This window comes from Leucopleurus acutus (assembly GCF_964270905.1).
Source record: "Leucopleurus acutus genome assembly, chromosome: 15".
NCBI lineage: Eukaryota > Metazoa > Chordata > Mammalia > Artiodactyla > Delphinidae > Leucopleurus > Leucopleurus acutus.
In genome coordinates, this window is record NC_139157.1 from 72,689,990 (window position 1) to 72,708,663 (window position 18,674).

At 39.2% G+C, this 18,674-nt stretch overlaps 1 pseudogene across 1 annotated transcript; it reads left to right on the forward strand.

Annotated features, from left to right (window-relative positions):
* The first annotated feature begins 15,914 nt into the window (after window positions 1-15,914).
* On the forward strand, window positions 15,915-18,093 carry LOC309972319 (amine oxidase [flavin-containing] A-like; annotated as a pseudogene). Its single transcript has 2 exons — window positions 15,915-15,933; window positions 17,003-18,093. The product of its transcript is annotated as an amine oxidase [flavin-containing] A-like (transcript).
* Window positions 18,094-18,674: the final 581 nt, after the last annotated feature.

Below are 18,674 nucleotides of genomic sequence, written 5' to 3' on the forward strand. Positions count from 1 at the left end.
AAAGAGATTTTCTGAAGTAACTGATTTATTTCATTTGAACCTTTGATTCTTCCATACTTCTTGGCATCTTTAAAGATGCCATGAAGTGATGATTTTCGTGTACTCCATGCTGCCTGGGAAGCACCCTAAGGGCCTTTGGTGAGTGGGATGTGAAGGAGGGGCCAGGGTTGACCAGTCTCTGGGGTTTTAGGTCTTCATTCAAACCTCATTCAGAGCAATTGCACTTTACGATCTGTTTTATATAGTGGGGTATTCGTTTGGGAGAAAAAAGTTCTTTTGCTAGTAAAATGAAAGGTGGTAAGCACTGCTATAAACTACATGAAGATAGCAACCTGATACACTGTGACCAAAAAGCCCAGGAAAGTGATGGGTTTTTTCCTTAACATTATTCTGCCTACAAGAATTAACTCATCTTTAATCCCATGACTTTAAGAAAGTCTTAAGACTCTAGAAATGGGCAATTTAAGGGATCAGTGGGATGAAGAGGTTTTTAAGATTGCATAGAACTCCTTAGCCTAGAAAGGTGTTGATTGGATGGGGAATTGGGATTGGGGGTAGAGGTGTCAGAGCAGAATATGCGTAACATTTGCAAAATCAAGACCAGTCAGGTAAAGTCGTATTTGTTGACAAAATACTAGGATTCAGGACTTCTCGTAAAGTCTAAACAGGTGGCTTTTAAAATAAATTGTAGACAGTCTTTATAGAGGAACAACAACAGATAGTCAGTTGAAAAAGGTATTGCTAGTTAATATCTTGGTTGGTTCTATACTCTTTTGGAGGCTGGGTTGTATTTTTTAGTTCATGATAAGGGGGTTGATAGCTGATTCATAAAACTTTATTTTTTTGGCTGCGTTGGGTCTTCGTTGCTGTGCGCCAGCTTTCTCTAGTTGTGGCAAGCAGGGGCTACTGTTCATTGTGGTGCACGGGCTTCTTATTGAGGTGGCTTCTCTTGTTATGGAGCACAGGCTTCAGTAGTTGTGGCACGTGGGTTCAGTAGTCGTGGCTTGTGAGCTCTAGAGCGCAGGCTCAGTAGTTGTGGCGCACAGGCTTAGTTGCTCTGCTGAGTGTGGAATTTTCCCGGACCAGGGATTGAACCCATGTCCCCTGCATTGGCTGGCAGATTCTTATGAATCAGGACTGCACCACCAGGGAAGTCCTGATTCATAAAAGTTTAGATCTGAAGAAACCTTGTAGATTAACCCTGTATATTCACTTTATTATATAAATTGAAGAGCATGAACTCCAGAGAAAGTGACTAATGAGATTGAAATCTTCTGTCTTTTCAGTCTGGTCCACCTACAACTACACCAGACTGCCTCTTAGAAATTACTAATTGTCTGTAGCATTTAGCCAAGACTAAGAAAATATTAAAAAGCACTTAGTAAAAATACATATAACCCAGAAGCTTCCAGAATTATCAATTTAAGAACTATTTTCAGAAGAAACTGCAGCAACCTCCCACCAGGGAACTGGGGACAAGTGATCCAAGATATTCATGGTAATGTTGATGTATATCTTTTTTGCTTGAGGTGATGTTCAATCGTGTAAGATGCCAAAACAACCTGGTCTTTCCTATACACATGACCATCAAACTATATTTTAGACCCTATATATATTTCATTTTCTTGTATGTCTCTACTTGGCTGCTTGGCTGTTTGTGTCAAAACTGAATTCTTGCCTTTTCCAAACTCTCTGATCTTTTTATTTCCTTATCTCTTAGTCTGTCATTCTCCTAAGTCATTAAGGTTAAACTTTTGGTTTCTTTGTCTCTTTCCCCATTTTGTCCCCACATTTATTGTCCAACTCCTGTCAGTTCTGTCTCTGCAATATCTTTTATCTAATTTTTTTCATTTCATTCACATTACTACTACTGTTTTAGGTCCTGAAGTTTTTCTGAAAGTTCTCAAACTTTTTGGTGTCAGGATCCCTTTATACTGATTAAAATTATTGAGGACCCCAAAGAGCTTTTGTTTATATTCATTACATATCTATCATATATAATGTACTGCAGATTAGAATAAACTTTAAAATTTAGTTCATTTAAAAATAAGCCAACACATACTAACAAAATTTTTAATGAAAATGTAACTGTTTTACAAAACAAAATTAGAAGAGTGAGCTTGTTTTATATTTTTATATATATGAAAATATGTAACTCAGTATTTCAGGTTTAGGCCTTTACTGTCTGGTTTAATAGAGGACTCCTACATTCTCATATCTGTTTCCACATTTAGTCTGTTGTGAAAACAAATGTCATAGTGTCTGGAAACTTGAAAGACTGAGATTGCAAAAGGCAGGTAACATGTTATGAAAATAGTTTTGACCTCACCAACTCCTGAAAGGTCGAGAAAGTGGTCCACTTAACTGCTTAAGTCCCTTAATTGCTGAGTCCCTTAACTGCCACCCCATTCTCTGTTTCCTGGTCCAAGACATTAAATGCTTCAACTCTCAAACTAATACCCCCAAAGCATATCTTCCTGCTCTGAAAACTTAAGTTACTCCCTCTACACTTTAAGTTCATATTTCCTCAGCTTGGGTTTCCAGTGATTTCTTTTTTCTTTTTCTTTTTTTTTAATCTATACACATAGTGGTGGAGCCAAACCTGACCTGATGTGTCTCCCAAATAGGCTTCAAGCTTTGCTCATGTAGATCTCTACCTAAATCTTTCTTTCTCTTCACCTATTGAAATTCTACCCATCCATGATAAAGGCAGCCCCAATTTTATTTTCCTTATAAACTTTGTTTTTTCCTTCTCATACCTCCTCAGAAGTAAACCAAAATAAAGTATTAGTATACATGGATCAATTATGTTCCCATTTCCTCTTAACACTTTGTATCTTTTAGGGAACTTGTCAAATTCTGCCATTATTTTTGTTTTTCTGTTTGTCTTTTACTTTTACTTATAGTTTGAAGGCATAGGCTAGGCACTTTTTTCTTTCTTGTGTTTAAATCTTCAAAATCTTGAACCGTAACACAAGACAAAAAGGTTTACTTCAGTGATTTACCAGTAAGTCAAGCTATGGACCATTAACAGCCTCTTGGAAAGAGGTGCTGGATTTGATTCGCTGGTATTTCATGGAGGATTTCTGTTTCTATAATTCATGATATTGGTCTGTGGCTTTTCTCTTGCTCTCTTTTTCTAGCTTTAGAATTAGTTTAATAATGGCCTTATGGAGTGATTTAAGAAGTAGTCCCTTTTCCTCTGTGTTTTGGATGTTGATAAATGATTGGTATTATTTAAATATTTGATAGAATGAACCAGTGAAGCCATCTGGTTATGGACTTTTCTTTGTGGAACGGTTTTAAATTATTAATTCAGTTTCTTTCTCTTTACATGTTATATGTAAGTCTATTGAGATTTTCTGTCTTCTTGAGTCAGTTTCAGTAATTTGTGTGTCTAGGAATTTTTCCAGTTCTTCTAAATTGTCTAGTTTGTTGGCATAAAGTTGTTCATAGCATTTACTTCTAATCCTTTTAATTCATGTAGAGTTGGTGGTGAGGTCCCCCCTTTCATTCTTGATTTTGGTAGTCCATTTCTCTTTTTTTCTTTGATCATATCAGTTTTATTCTGTTCAAAGAACCAACGTTGTGGATCCTTCTGATCTTTCCCTAGTTTGCCTGCATCCCCCTTGTTTCAACCCTGATCTTTATTATTTCCTTTTTTTTTTTGCGGTATGCGGGCCTCTCACTGCTGTGGCCTCTCCCGTTGCGGAGCACAGGCTCCGGACGCGCAGGCTCAGCGGCCATGGCTCACGGGCCCAGCCACTCCGCAGCATGTGGGATCTTCCCGGACCGGGGCACGAACCCGTGTCCCTGCATGAGCAGGCGGACTCTCAACCACTGCGCCACCAGGGAAGCCCTATTATTTCCTTTTTTCCTGCTTGCTTTAGCTTTAATTTGCTGTTCTTTTTCTAGCTGTTTAAGCTTAGATTATTGATTTAAGGTCTTTCTTCTTTCCAAAACATAGGCATTTAAAGCTGTACATTTGCTGGTAAGCACTGCTTTAGCTGCATTACATAAATTTGTATATGTTGTGTTTTCATTTTCATTCAGTTCAAAATACTTTCTAATTTCCTCTTGATTTCTTCTTTGAACCATGGATTATCTAAAAAGTGTATTGTTTAATTTCAAAATATTTGTGAATTTCCCCCAATATCCTTTTGTTGTTGATTTCTAATTTAATTTTGTTAAATTTGGAATACTTATTTTTTACTGTTTCAGTCCTTTAAATTTGAGACATGTCTTATCATCTAACATGAAAGTTCCATTGTATTCACGAGAAGAGTATGACTGAATTGACATCAACCTCTTATGAAATGGTAGCTTACAGGACTCTGTTTCCTATGTTGCAGACATAAATTTGTTGCCTAAATAAAGGACAAGAATAGATGCTGAAGAACCAAAGGAGTGGACTGTGCTGGATATATTCTGTTTGCACCTCAGATCCATTCTCTGTTCTTCTCCCCTCTACTATGTCTTATGGAGTTGAACTCTAGGACTTTACCAGTCAGCTTATTTACCAGCCAGGGTCAGGCAACCTCTGGCTTCTGGTTACATTAGCCAGTTTGGAACACTAGCAGAATACTGGCATATTGACAGGAGGAAAGATAAAGCTTTTTTTTTTTTTCTGCCCTTTACCTCCATGGTGTTGCTATGGGCCACACATCTCACAGGCTCCTATCAGGTAGCTCACTCTCCACACAGCACTTTTCTCTCCAGATTCTGTTTCCCTTCACCCATTCAGTTCTAGGAATGGCAAAAGATCTCCCATTATTTCTAGCTCAGGTTACTGCAGTATTCATTGTAGTTTCCCTATATCCTGCCCACATTATAAAGAGTCCTTCAGTAATTTACCCAAGTTGAGAGTGCTGTTTCCTGCTAGGACTCTAATTGATTAGAGATCATCCGAGTAATGGAGAAAAGTAAGAGAATGTAGAGGTTTTGATTCAAAGATATTTCATTTAGAAACTTGGCCGTGAACAGGTAGATGCATGAGACACAGAAATGATAGATGGGTCACTTGTTTTGTGTTTTAAAAATGGAAGTCTATGCATCAAGAAAGCAGAAGGTGAGAAGTCGATGCATAGAGAAAGAGATTGGAGGTGCTGGGAATAGAGTAAATAATGGCAGAATGGGGATGAAGATGGAATCAAGAGTGCAAAGTGAAACTTGTGGGAAAGGAGAGAAGTACTACATGTTTCTCCTAAACTGCAGGGAAGAAACTGAGGATAATCATTGATCAGTGGTTCTCAGTTTGGTCTCCACATTAGCAACCAACATCACTGGGAACTTAAGAGAAATACAAATTATAGGGCTCCACTCCAGTTCTGTGGAATCCAAAATGTGTAGACTGGATCCCCACAATCAATGTTTTAGCAAGGCCTCCAGGTGATTCTGACGCATGCCACGTTACTCTGATACTAAAACCAGGCGAAGATGCCAGAGAAAAAGAGAAACTACAGGCCAATATCCCTGATGAACAAAAAATCCTCAACAAAATATTATCAAAGTGAATTCAACAATACATTAAAAGGCTAATACACCATGATGAAGTGGAATTTACTTCAGGAATGCAAGGGTGATTCAATATCTGCAAATGAAAATGAAGGATAGAAATCATATCATCTCAGTAGATGGAGAAAAAGCATTTGACAAAATCCAACATTCATTTGTGATGACTCTTAACAAAGTGAGGCCACATATGACAAGCTCAGAGCCAACATCATACTCAGTGGTTGAAAGCTAAAAGCTTTTCCTCCAAGATCAGGAACAAAACAAGGATGCCAACTCTCACCACTTTTATTCAGCATAGTATTGGAAGCCCTAGAGCAATTAGGCTAAATAAATAAATAAAAGGCATCCAAATTGCAAAGGAAAAAAGTAAAACTTCACTATTTGCAGGTAACACATTATTTACAGAAAACCCTAAAGACTCCACCAAAAAACTTAGAATAAATGAATTCAGTAAAGTTGCAGTATACAAATCAACATGTAAAAATCTGTTGTGCATCTATACCTTAATAAAGAACTATGAGAAAGAGGAATTAAGGAAATCCCTTTTATAACTGCATCAAAAGGAATAAAATACTTTGGGATAAATATAACCAAGGAGGTGAAAGACCTATTAAAACTATAAAATACTGATGAAAGAAACTGAAGAAGACACAAATAAATGGGAAGATATTCTGTGCACATGGATAGGAAGAATTAATATTGTTAAAATGTTCACATTACTTGAAGCAATCTATGGATTCAATGCAATTCCTATCAAAATTCCATGGCATTTTTCACAAAAATAGAACAGACCTAAAATTTGTATGGAACCACAAAGAACTCAAATAGCCAAAGAAATACTGAGAAAGAACAAAGCTGGAGGCATCACACTTCCTGATTTTAAGCCTATAGTAATTAAAACAGAATGGTATTGGCATAAAAATAGACACGTAGATCAATGGAACAGAACAGAAACCCACAAATATATGGCCAATTTATGACAAAGGAGCCAAGATTATACAATGGGGAAGGGATAGTGTCTTCAATAAACAGTGTTGGGAAAACTGGACAGCTGCAGGGAAAAGAATGAAACGACTACTATCTTACATCATATAAAAAATTAAAATGGATTAGATTTGAGTGAGATACCGGAAACCATAAAACTAGGGGGGAAAAAGGGGGTAAGCTCCTTGACATCGGTTTTGGCGATGGCTTTTTGGATTTGTCACCAAGAGCAAAGGCAACAAAAGCAAAAACAAAGTGGGACTACATCAAACTAGAAAGCTGCACAGCAAAGTAAACCATCAACAAAATGGAAAGGCAACCTACTAGATTGGAGAAAATATTTCCAACTTATATTTCTGATAAGGGAATAATCCAAAACGTAAAAAGAACTCATACAACTCAGTAGCAAAAAACAAACAAAAAAACAACAAAAATTGATTAAAAAATGGGCAGAGGACCTGAAGAGACATTTTTCCAAAGACTACATAGAGATGGCCATGAAAAGATGCTCAACATCACTAATCAGAAGGGAAATGCAAATCAAGACCATAATGAGATATCACACACCTGTTAGAATGGCTATTATCAAATAAACAAGAAATAACACGTTTTGGTGAGAATGTGGAGACAGGAACCCTTGTGCACTGTTGGTATAAGTGAAATTGGTGCAGCCACTATGGAAAACAGTATGGAGGTTCCTCAAAAAATTAAAAATAGAACTACTGTATGATCCAGCAACTCCACTTCTGGATATTTATCTGAAGAAAATGAAAATACTAACTCTTTTAAAAAGATATATGCAGCCCCATGCTCACTGCAGCATTATTACAATAGTGAAGATACGGAAACAACCTAAGTGTCCACTGATGGATTAATGGATAAAGAAGATATACACACACAGTGGAATATTATTCCATAAAAAGAAGGAAATCTTGCTATTTGCAACAACATGGATGGACCTTGAGGGCATTATACTAAGTGAAGTAAGTCAGACAGGAAAGACAAGTACTGTATGATCTTACTATGTGTAATCTAGGAAAAACAGAAAACAACAAGAAAAAAACCAAGCTCATAGAGACAGAGAGCAGATTGGTGGTTGCCAGAGGTGGGAGGTGAGGGGTGAGCAAAATGGGTGAAGGGATTCAAAAGGTACTAGCTTCCTGTTATAAAATAAGTATAACTTCCTGTTATAAGTGTTATAAGTCATGGGGTGTTATGTACAGCACTGTTAAACAAAATTTTTGTGACTGTGTATAGAGACAGATGTTAACTAGGTTCATGGTGATCATTTCACAGTGTATGTGAATACTGAACCATTCTGTGGTACACCTGCAACTAATGTTTATGTCAGTTATACCTCAATAAAAAAATTTCTAGCACCATTCTTTGTTTGAAAATAAAAATTAAATGGCCCAAGTTAAGACTGTGTGGGAAAAATTATAGGGCCAAACTCAATTTCAAATATTGAAGACAGACTGTGACTTCTCAAGTAATCAGGTATTCTGTTTTATAGTCTCCCTTCACCTATCTTTTATACACTTAATTATGTGCATATAGTCTTTTTAGATTCCATACCTGGTATAATTAAGTTTGGAATTAATTTGCATAGAAAATGAACTGGATACATTGTTAGGTGGTTGTGAATATGAATTTATAATGCACATAATTTTCCAAATGCTTAAAATTTTTGTTTAGCTATGGAGCTTAATTTAGTGTGTATTTGGAGCTCCTAAAAAATAAAATCCTACAAATATGCTCCTTTTAAAATAGATGGTATTTGAAATAGATGGCAAATATTTTGTACCTTTTAAGATTCGGCTAAAAATATTAAGGGAATCTTCAATCCCTTCATCTGCACATGAGATGATGAAAAGAAGGTGATGTAACTTTTTTTTTTTTTACTTACATAGACTTTGGGAGCACAATTTAGCATGCACTAGGATTTCTACTTTTAAGATAGAGAAAAGACATCTTCAACTTTCTCTTGAAAAATCACCTCTAAATAACAAGAAAAGCAAGAAGCAAACACAAAGTTCACTTTTGATCAAATCAGGAGATCTCTAAGACTGCACCACAGTGTAGGAAGACAGAATGAGTGTGGGTCCTATGAAACTTCTAGTAGAATGGCCTCCACTTTTATTATTTATTATAACTACATAAAGCCCTTGTTCTTTAACTATTTTCCTTTTTCAGCTGGTTCTGATTTGAACTCTTCTGGGTCCAATACATCTATCCTGAGCTTCTCAAAATTTCCCCAGAACTCAGAGTAGATTTGGTCATCCACTTTGGGGAGTTTCAGGTATTGTAGGTCAACTGATGAAACTGGCTTGTGATAAACTTAAGCATGCTGCGTGTGTGTGTGTGTGTGTGTGTGTGTGTGTGTGTGTGCGCGCGCGCGCGTGCGCGCTCCTTCCCCAGTTGACTGGGGCCAGAACTAACTTACCTAGCAAAAATAAGGACTGGAGATCTATTCAGCACAGTGCCTGTAGCTAACAGTATGACTGTATACTTAAAACATGCAGATCATGTGTTGTTACCACACACATGCAAAATACTACTGTTAAAGGGGGTGGGAGGAAGCTGGGGGGTGATGGATTTGTCAACAGCCTTGATGGTGGTGATGATTTCATGGCGTGTTCTTATTCCCAAACTCATCGAGTTGTATACATTAAAAATGTACAGCTTTTGGGCTTCCCTGGTGGCGCAGTGGTTGAGAGTCCGCCTGCCGATGCAGGGGACACGGGTTCGTGCCCCGGTCCGGGAAGATCCCACATGCCGCGGAGCGGCTGGGCCCGTGAGCCATGGCTGCTGAGCCTGCGCGTCTGGAGCCTATGCTCCGCAACGGGAGAGGCCACAACAGTGAGAGGCCCGCGTACCGCAAAAAATGTACAGCTTTTTACATATCAATCATACCTCAGTAAAGTGGTTTTAAAAGTAAACAGAATTAAAAAAAGAACAGAAGAGCTGAAAGTGATGCCTCTGAGCTGGGGTTAAGGGCCACTTTTGGCACAAGTCTTTTTAGCAGGGTTTGACTTCTAAGCTCTGCAAGTGTATGTTACTTATATAATAATGTAAAGACTGTAAAGTTAACTATAAGCTCAGAAATGTAGTAAGTAGACTGATGGTTTTATAGAAAAGAGAACCAGACATAATTTTTGCTCAGTATAAATACTGATTGAAATTGTGTTTAATCTTAAAATTTGAGACTGTATAAAATAAGTGCCCCAAACTTGGTTAACATGAAAGTTCTTTTTTTTTTTTTTTTTTTTTTGCGGTATGCGGGCCTCTCTGTTGTGGCCTCTCCCGTTGCGGAGCACAGGCTCCGGACGCGCAGGCTCAGCGGCCATAGCTCGTCGGCCTAGCCGCTCCGCGGCACGTGGGATCTTCCCGGACCGGGGCACGAACCCATGTCCCCTGCATCGGCAGGCGGACTCTCAACCACTGCGCCACCAGGGAAGCCCCGAAAGTTCTAATTATTAAGCCAAGTTTCCTTCATAAGGTAAGCCCCAGTTTCAGAAAACGTACAAGTATAAGGCATCTGTCTTCACTCTGATGTACTGTAACTGCATTAGGTATTTTAAGGTAAAATCTATGGTGGAATGTAACAAACATGTAGATTATTTACATATATAAAATCTTGTTCCCATTCCTGAGTACACTTCACATTTGTTAAAGTAATACTAAACTTCTGAATCCGATTATGATGTATTAATGATATGAAAAGAGGTAAACTGTGGATTCTGATAAGTTACCAATATGTGCCATATAGTTATAGCAGCAGACAGCAGATCTGAATAAACCCTCTTCTAATAATCTTATTAATTGCTGGGTCTTCCTATATGGACTATCAGTAAAGAAAATAAATACAAAGCAGGAAGTTAAAGTCAGTTAAAATTTCTGAAGCTTCACATTGATTTCTACTAAAGTTAAGCACGTTTAAAGCTGGTTTTAATTTTTTTTTTTTGCAGTACATGGGCCTCTCACTGCTGTGGCCTCTCCCGCTGTGGGGCACAGGCTCCGGACGTGCAGGCCCAGCGGCCATGGCTCACGGGCCCAGCCGCTCCACGGCACGCGGGATCCTCCCAGACCGGAGCACGAACCCGTGTCCCCTGCATTGGCAGGTGGACTCCCAACCACTGTGCCACCAGGGAAGCCCAAAGCTGGTTTTAATTTTGTGTTTGATTTGAGCCTAAGAGTCTTCTTTGGAATTGCTCTTTTAAGAAAGCATGTGGGGAGGAGTCAAGATGGCGGTGTGGGAAGACGCGGAGTTAGCGTCTCCCTACAACTAGGGCGCCTCCCTGGTCGCTAGTGGGGGACTCTGACCCTCAAGGAGACGGGAGGAACCCCAAAGTGAACTGGTAGGATGTAGGGGGACCGAGGGGAGAGGAAAAGTGGAGGCCAGACAAGATCAGTGCCCCTGAGGCCTGGGAGATCAGGAGAAGCAGGCAGGAGGGGCCCTCCAGGAGGAGCGGGAGAGGAGAGGAGGGCGTTTGCCCCATCCACTCGAGCACAGGAAGCCTGCTGGGCTCCCAGGTGAGGTCCCCTGCCCTCTGAGACTGGGGTGGGGGGCATGCCTGGGCCCCTTCTGTTCCTTGAGCCTAAGCCCTACCCCCCCACAGCCTCCAGGGCCTTTTCCAGCCCTGTGGGTCCTGAGCATTGTCCCCGCCCACCACCCAGACCTCGCCCTGGCTTAGGCCCCGCCCCCCACAGCCAAGGCCTTCCCCCCCTTTTTTCCTTTCCCTCCTCTTTTTTACTATTGTGGTACTGACGTACCTTCCAGTTTTTGATTCATCTCTTTTTATTTTTACATTCTTTCTAACATGTCTGTTAGGTTCCTAGTCTAATTTTATTTTTTACTTTGTTTTTTGTTGTTTTTTTTTTTTTGCCTTCCTACATGGCTTGTGGGATCTTGATTTGCAAGCCTGGGGTTGGGAGGAAGCTCCTACAGTGGGAGCTCCGAGTCCAAACCACTGGACTAACAGAGAACCTCAGACCCCAAGGAATATTCATCGGAGTGCGGTGTCACGGAGGTCCCCATAGCAGCACCAGCACCCAGCTCTACCCAATAGCCTACAAACTCCAGGGCTGGACGCCTCACGCCAAACAACCAGTAAAACAGGAACACAATCCCACTCATAAAAAAAAAAAAAAAAAAAAAAAAAATGAGACGGCAAAAAAATATGTCACAGGTGAAGGAGTGAGGTTAAAACCTACAAGACCAAATAAATGAAGAGGAAATAAGCAATCTACCTGAAAAAAAATTCAGAGTCATGATAGTAAAGATGATCCAGAATCATGGAAATAGAATGGAAGCATGGATTGAGAAAATACAAGAAATGCTTAACAAAGATCTAGAAGAACTAAAGAACAAACAGATGAACAACACCAATAACTGAAATGAAAAATATGCTAGAAGGAATCAATAACAGAGGCAGAAGAACGAATAAGTTAGCTGGAAGACAAAATGGTGGAAATAACTGCCCAGGAGAAGAATAAAGAAAACAGAATGAAAAGAATTGGAAGACAATCTCAGAGACCTCTCTAACAACACTAAACACACCAACATTCGAATTATAGGGGTCCCAGAACAAGAAGAGAAAAAGAAAGGGTCTGAGAAAATACTTGAAGAGATTATAGTGGAAAACTTCCCTAATATAGGAAAGGAAATAGTCACCCAAGTCCAGGAAGCACAGAGAGTCCCATACAGGATAAACCCTAGGAAAAACACACCAAGACACATATTAATCAAACTAATAAAACTTAAATTCAAAGAAAAAATATTAAAAGCAGCAAGGGAAAAACAAAAAATAACATACAAAGGAATCCCCATAATTTTATCAGCTGATTTTTCAGTGGAAATTCTGCAGGCCAGAAGGAGTGGCAGGATATACTTAAAGTGATGAAAGAGAAAAACCTACAACCAAGATTCTCTACCCAGCAAGGATCTCATTCAGATTCAATGAAGAAGTCAAAAGCTTTTCAGACAAACAAAGCTAAGAGAATTCAGCACCACCAAACCAGCATTACAACAAACGCTAAAGAAACTTCTCTAAGTGGGAAACACAAGAGAAGAAAAAGACCCACAAAAACAAGCCCCAAACAATTAAGAAAATGGTAATAGGAACATACATATCAATAATAACCTTGAATGTAAATGGATTAAATGCCCCAACCAAAAGACAGACTGGCTGAATGGATACAAAAACAAGACCCATATATATGCTGTCTACAAGAGACCCACTTCAGACGTAGGGATACATACAGACTGAAAGGGAAGGGATGGAAAAACATATTCCATGCAAATGGAAATCAAAAGAAAGCTGGAGTAGCAATACTCGTATCAGATAAAATAGACTTTAAAATAAAGACTGTTACAAGAGATAAGGAGGGACACTACATGATGATCAAAGGATCAATCCAAGAAGAATATAATAACAAGTGTTTATGCACCCAACATAGCACCCCAATACATAAGGCAAATACTAACAACCATGAAAGGAGAAATCGACAGTAACACAATAATAGTAGGGGATTTTAACACCCCACTTACACCAATGAACAGATAAAACAGAAAATAAATAAGGAAACGCAAGCTTTAAATGACACAATAGACCAGATAGATCTAATTGATATTTATAGAACATTCCACCCAAAAGTGGCAGAATACACTTTCTTCTCAAGTGCACATGAAACGTTCTCCAGGATAGATCACATCTTGGGTCACAAATCAAGCCTTGGAAAATTTAAGAAAATTGAAGTCATATCAAGCATCTTTTCTGACCACATTGCTATGAGATTGGAAATCAATTACAGAAAGAAAACTGTAAGAAACACAAACACATGGAGGCTAAACAGTGCATTACTAAATAACCAGGAGATCACTGAAGAAATCAAAGAAAAAATGAAAAAATACATAGAAACAAATGACAATGAAAAACAACGACCCAATACCTACAGGATGCAGCAAAAGCAGTTCTCAGAGGGACGTTTACAACAATTCAATCTCATCTCAAGAAACAAGAAAAATCTCAAATAAACAATCTAACCCTACACTTAAAGCAACTAGAGAAAGAAGAACAAAGAAAACCCAAAGTTAGTAGAAGGAAAGAAATAATAAAGATCACTGTAGAAGTAAATGAAATAGAAATGAATAAAATAATAGCAAAGATCAATAAAACTAAAAGCTGGTTCTTTGAGAAGATAAAATTGATAAACCCTTAGCCAGACTCATAAGAAAAAAAGGGAGGATGCAAATCAATAAAATCAGAAATGAAAAAGGAGAAATCACAACTGACACTGCAGAAATGCAAAGGATTATAAGAGACTACTACGAACAGCTGTATGCCAATAAAATGGACAACCACGAAGAAATGGACAAACTCTTGGAAAGGTACAATTTTCCAAGACTGAACCAGGAAGAATTAGACAATAACAGACCTATCACAAGTATTTAAATTGAAACTGTAATTAAAAATCTTCCAACAAAAGTCCAGGACCAGATGGCTTCACAGGCAAATTCTATCAGACATTTAGAGAAGAGCTAACACTGATCCTTCTCAAACTCTTCCAAAAAATTGCAGAGGGAGAAACACTCCCAAATTCATTCTACAAAGGCACCATCACCCTGATACCAAAACCAGAAAAAGATATCACAAAAAAAGAAAATTATAGACCAATATCACTGATGAACATAGATGCAAAAATCCTCAACAAAATACTAGCAAACAGAACCAACAGCACATTAAAAGGGTCATACACCAGGATCAAGTGGGATTTATCCCAGGGATGCAAGGATTCTTCAATATATGCAAATCAATCAATGTGATACACTATATTAACAAATTAAGGAATAAAAACCATATGATCATCTCAATAGATGAAGAAAAAGCTTTTGACAAAATTCAACACCCATTTATGATAAAAACTCTCCAGAAATGGGCATAGAGGGAACTTGCCTCAACATAATAAAGGCCATATATGACAAACCCACAGTGAGCATCATACTCAATGGTGAAAAACTGAAAGAGTTTCCACTAGGATCAGGAACAAGACAAGATGTCTACTCTTGCCACTCTTATTCAACATAGTTTTGGAAGTCCTAGCCACAGCAATCAGAGAAGAAAAAGAACTAAAAGGAATACAAATTGGAAAAGAAGAAGTAAAACTGTCACTTTTTGCCAATGACAATGATACTATACATAGAAAATCCTAAAGATGCTACCAGAAAACTACTAGAACTGATGAATTTGGTAGGGTTGCAGGATACAAAATTAATGCACAGAAATTTCTGGCATTCCTATACACCAACAATGAAAAATCAAACACCCCCATTTACCACTGCAACAAAAAGAATAAAATACCTAGGAATAAACCTGCCTAAGGAGATGAAAGACTTGTACTCAGAAAACTACAAGACACTGATGAAAGAAATCAAAGATGACATAAACAGATGGAGAAATGTACCATGTTCTTGGATTGGAAGAATCAATATTTCGAAAATAACTATACTACCCAAAGCAATCTACAGATTCAATGCAACCCCTATCAAACTACCAATGGCATTCTTCACAGAATTAGAATAAAAAAATCTTAATTCGTATGGAAACACAAAATACCCCGAATAGCCAAAGCAATCTTGAGAAAGGAAAACGGAGTTGGAGGAATCAGGCTCCCCGGTTTCAATCTATACCACAAAGCTACAGTAATCAAGACAGTATGGTACTGGCACAAAAACAGAAATATAGATCAATGGTACAGGATAGAATGCCCAGAGATAAACCCACGCACATATGGGCACCTAATTTACAACAAAGGAGGCAAGAACATACAATGGAGAAAAGACAGCCTCTTCAATAAGTGATGCTGGGAAATCTGGACAGCTATGTGTAAAAGAATGAAATTAGAACACTACCTAACACTATATGCAAAAATAAACTCCAAATGGATTAAAGACTTAAATGAAAGACCAGACACTATAAAACTTTTAGAGGAAAACATAGGAAAAACACTCTTTGACATAAACCACAGGACGATCTTTTTTGACCCACCTCCTAGAGTAACAGAAATAAAACCAAAAATAAACAAATGGGACTTAATTAAAAGCTTTTGCACAGCAAAGAAAACCATAAATGAGACAAAAAGACAACCCTCAGAATGGGAGAAATATTTACAAATGAAACAACAGACAAAGGATTAATTTCCAAAATATACAAACAGCTCATGGAGCTCAGTATCAAAAAAACAAACAATCCATTTAAAAAATGGGCAGAAGACCTACATAGACATTTCACCAAGGAAGACATACAGATAGCATGGCCAACAGGCACATGAAAAGATGCTCAACATCACTAATTATTAGAGAAATGCAAATCAAAGCTACAATGAGGTATCACCTCACACCGGTCAGAATCGCCATCATGAAAAAAGCTAGAAAAAGTAAATGCTGGAAAGGGTGTGGTGAAAAGGAACCCTCCTATACTGTTGGTGGGAATGTAAATACAGCCACTATGGAAAACAGTATGGAGGTTCCTTAAAAAACTCAAAATAGAACTACCATAAGACCCAGCAATCCCACTATTGGGCATATACCCTGAGAAAACGATAATTCAAAAAGAGACATGCACCACAATGTTCACTGCAGCACTATTTACAATAGATAGGACATGGAACCAACGTAGATGTCTATCAAAAGATGAATGGATGAAGAAGATGTGGCACATATATACAATGGAATATTACTCAGCCATAAAAAGAAACGAAATTGAGTTATCTGTGGGAGGTAGATGGACCTAGAGCCTGTCACACAGAGTGAAGTAAGTCAGAAAGAGGAAAACAAATTCCGTATGCTAACGCATATATATGGAATCTAAAAAAAAAAAAAAAAATGGTACTGATAAACCTAGTTGCAGGGCAGGAATAAAGATGTAGACATAAAGAATGGACTTGAGGACACAGGGTGGGAGGGGGAAGCTGGGGCGAAGTGACAGTAGCATCGACATGTATACACTACCGAATGTAAAATAGTTGGCTGGTGGGAAGCAGCAGCATAGCACAGGGAGATTGGCTTGGTGCTTTGCGGTGACCTAGGGTGTGGGATAGGGAGGGTGGAGGGAGGCTCAAGTGGGAGGGGACATGGGGACATGTGTATGCATATGGCTGATTTGCTTTGTTGTGCAACAGAAACTAACACGGTATCGTGAAGCAATTATACTCCAATAAAGATCTATTAAAAAAAAAAAAGACGGAGCATGTGAATCCTAAAGGTGTTCCAAAATTAGAGATTTTTACAGGTTACTGGGAGTTCACGAGTCCACATTTCATGCTTTAATGTAATAAAAGTCTCCAAATGAGGCACCATCTTTCATATTCATAGCAACAGATGGCATACTAGTTTAGAATTTTTAAGTTGTGAATTGTATCACACTTATTAGTAAAAATAGAAAAATGGATGTTACAGGAAGAGTGGATGGTGTGAATGGGTGGTATGATGAGGCATGAACCACAGTGATTGTGAGGGGAGACGGGACTGCTAGGCAGTTTGCATCTCTCTTTGTGAATATCAGTGTGACCTCTGAACCCCACGAGGTGTCTGCCCTGTGGTTCTCGTGGTATGTGAAGCAGTGTGGAGGCACCACTCGGATATCCTCCATTACCAACGGGGCCAGGAACGGAAGTCTGCAGGTGGATCTGGTCAGCCAAGCAAGCGGATAATGCACCTCCTCGGGGACAGAGTGAAGCTGGGGTGTCCTGTCACCTATGTGGACCAGTCAGGTGACAACATCATGACAGAGATGTTGGATCATCAACTTTATGAGTGCCGATACGTAATTAGTGCCATCCCTCCACCTTTCACTGCCAAGATACACTTCAGAGCAGAGCGTCCTTCAGAGAGAAACCAGTTAATCCAGCGTCTTCCAGTGGGGGCTATCATTAAGTGCACGACGTATTACAAGGAGGCCTTTTGGAAGAAAAAGGATTACTGCGGCTGTATGGCCATCGAAGATGAGGAAGCTCCGATTTCAATAACGCTGGATGACACCAAGCCAGATGGATCGCTGCCCACCCTCATGGGCTTCATCCTTGCTCGAAAAGCTGACCGCCTTCCTGAGGTCCATAAAGAACTAAGGAAGAGGAGAATCTGTGAGCTGTATGCCAAAGCGCTAGGATCCCAAGAAGCTTTACAACGGTGCGCTATGAAGAGAAGAACTGGTGTGAGGAGGGGTACTCCGGGGGCTGCTACACGGCCTACCTCCCCCCTGGGATATGACGCAGTACGGAAGGGTGATTCGCCAGCCCGTAGGCAGGATTTACGTTGCTGGCACGAAGACTGCCACATAGTGGAGCGGTCACATGCAAGGAGCAGTAGAGGCTGGAGAACGGGCAGCTGGAGAGGTCTTGAATGCTTTGGGGAAGGCGGCAAAGAGAGACATATGGGTCCAAGAACCTGAATCAGAGGATGTTCCAGCTGTAGAAATCACGCACACCTTCTGGGAGAGGAACCTGCCTTCCGTGACAGGCCTGCTGAAGATCGTCGGATTTTCCACATCGATAACTGCCCTGTGGTTTGTGGTGTACAAATTCAGGCTGCCGACCTGATCCTGAAGTTTCGGCTTCATGCTTTCTGCTTACTCTTTCCCAGCATCATCAGAAGCAAAATGTTGACAAATTGGAAGGCTGTGTCATCGGATCATCTTTACGTACACTGATTTAACCCCTCAGTTTAATCTCTGTGTATCACCTCCTTAATTTCCGTAAGATCAAGCTCCATCTTGGGACTTGTCTGTAGACCAGCTTGTGTTGATTGCTAGAAAATTACCTTGTGATCAATTTCTTAACTTCAAGAAATTAAAGCTGACGTGCTCATAAAAAAAAATAGAAAAACACTCAAGTTTTGTAATCCTAGTATTCCTTTTATTTTCAATCCCAGTGAAATGGAAATAACATTAAGCTGGAGTGAAAAGATGAATTTTCCTTTACTTTCTAAGAATAACATAGCAGTGACCAGCCTGGGTTTGCTCATTACTCTGATTCTGTTACCATAAAATAGAATAGTGTATTTGACTCATTTTGTGTCATTAGAAATGGAAAACTTTTAGAGGCAAAGAGCCATTTAGTATGGTTTCATATTAGATGTAAGCCCATAACTATGTATCTAAAACCATCAACATCACATCCAT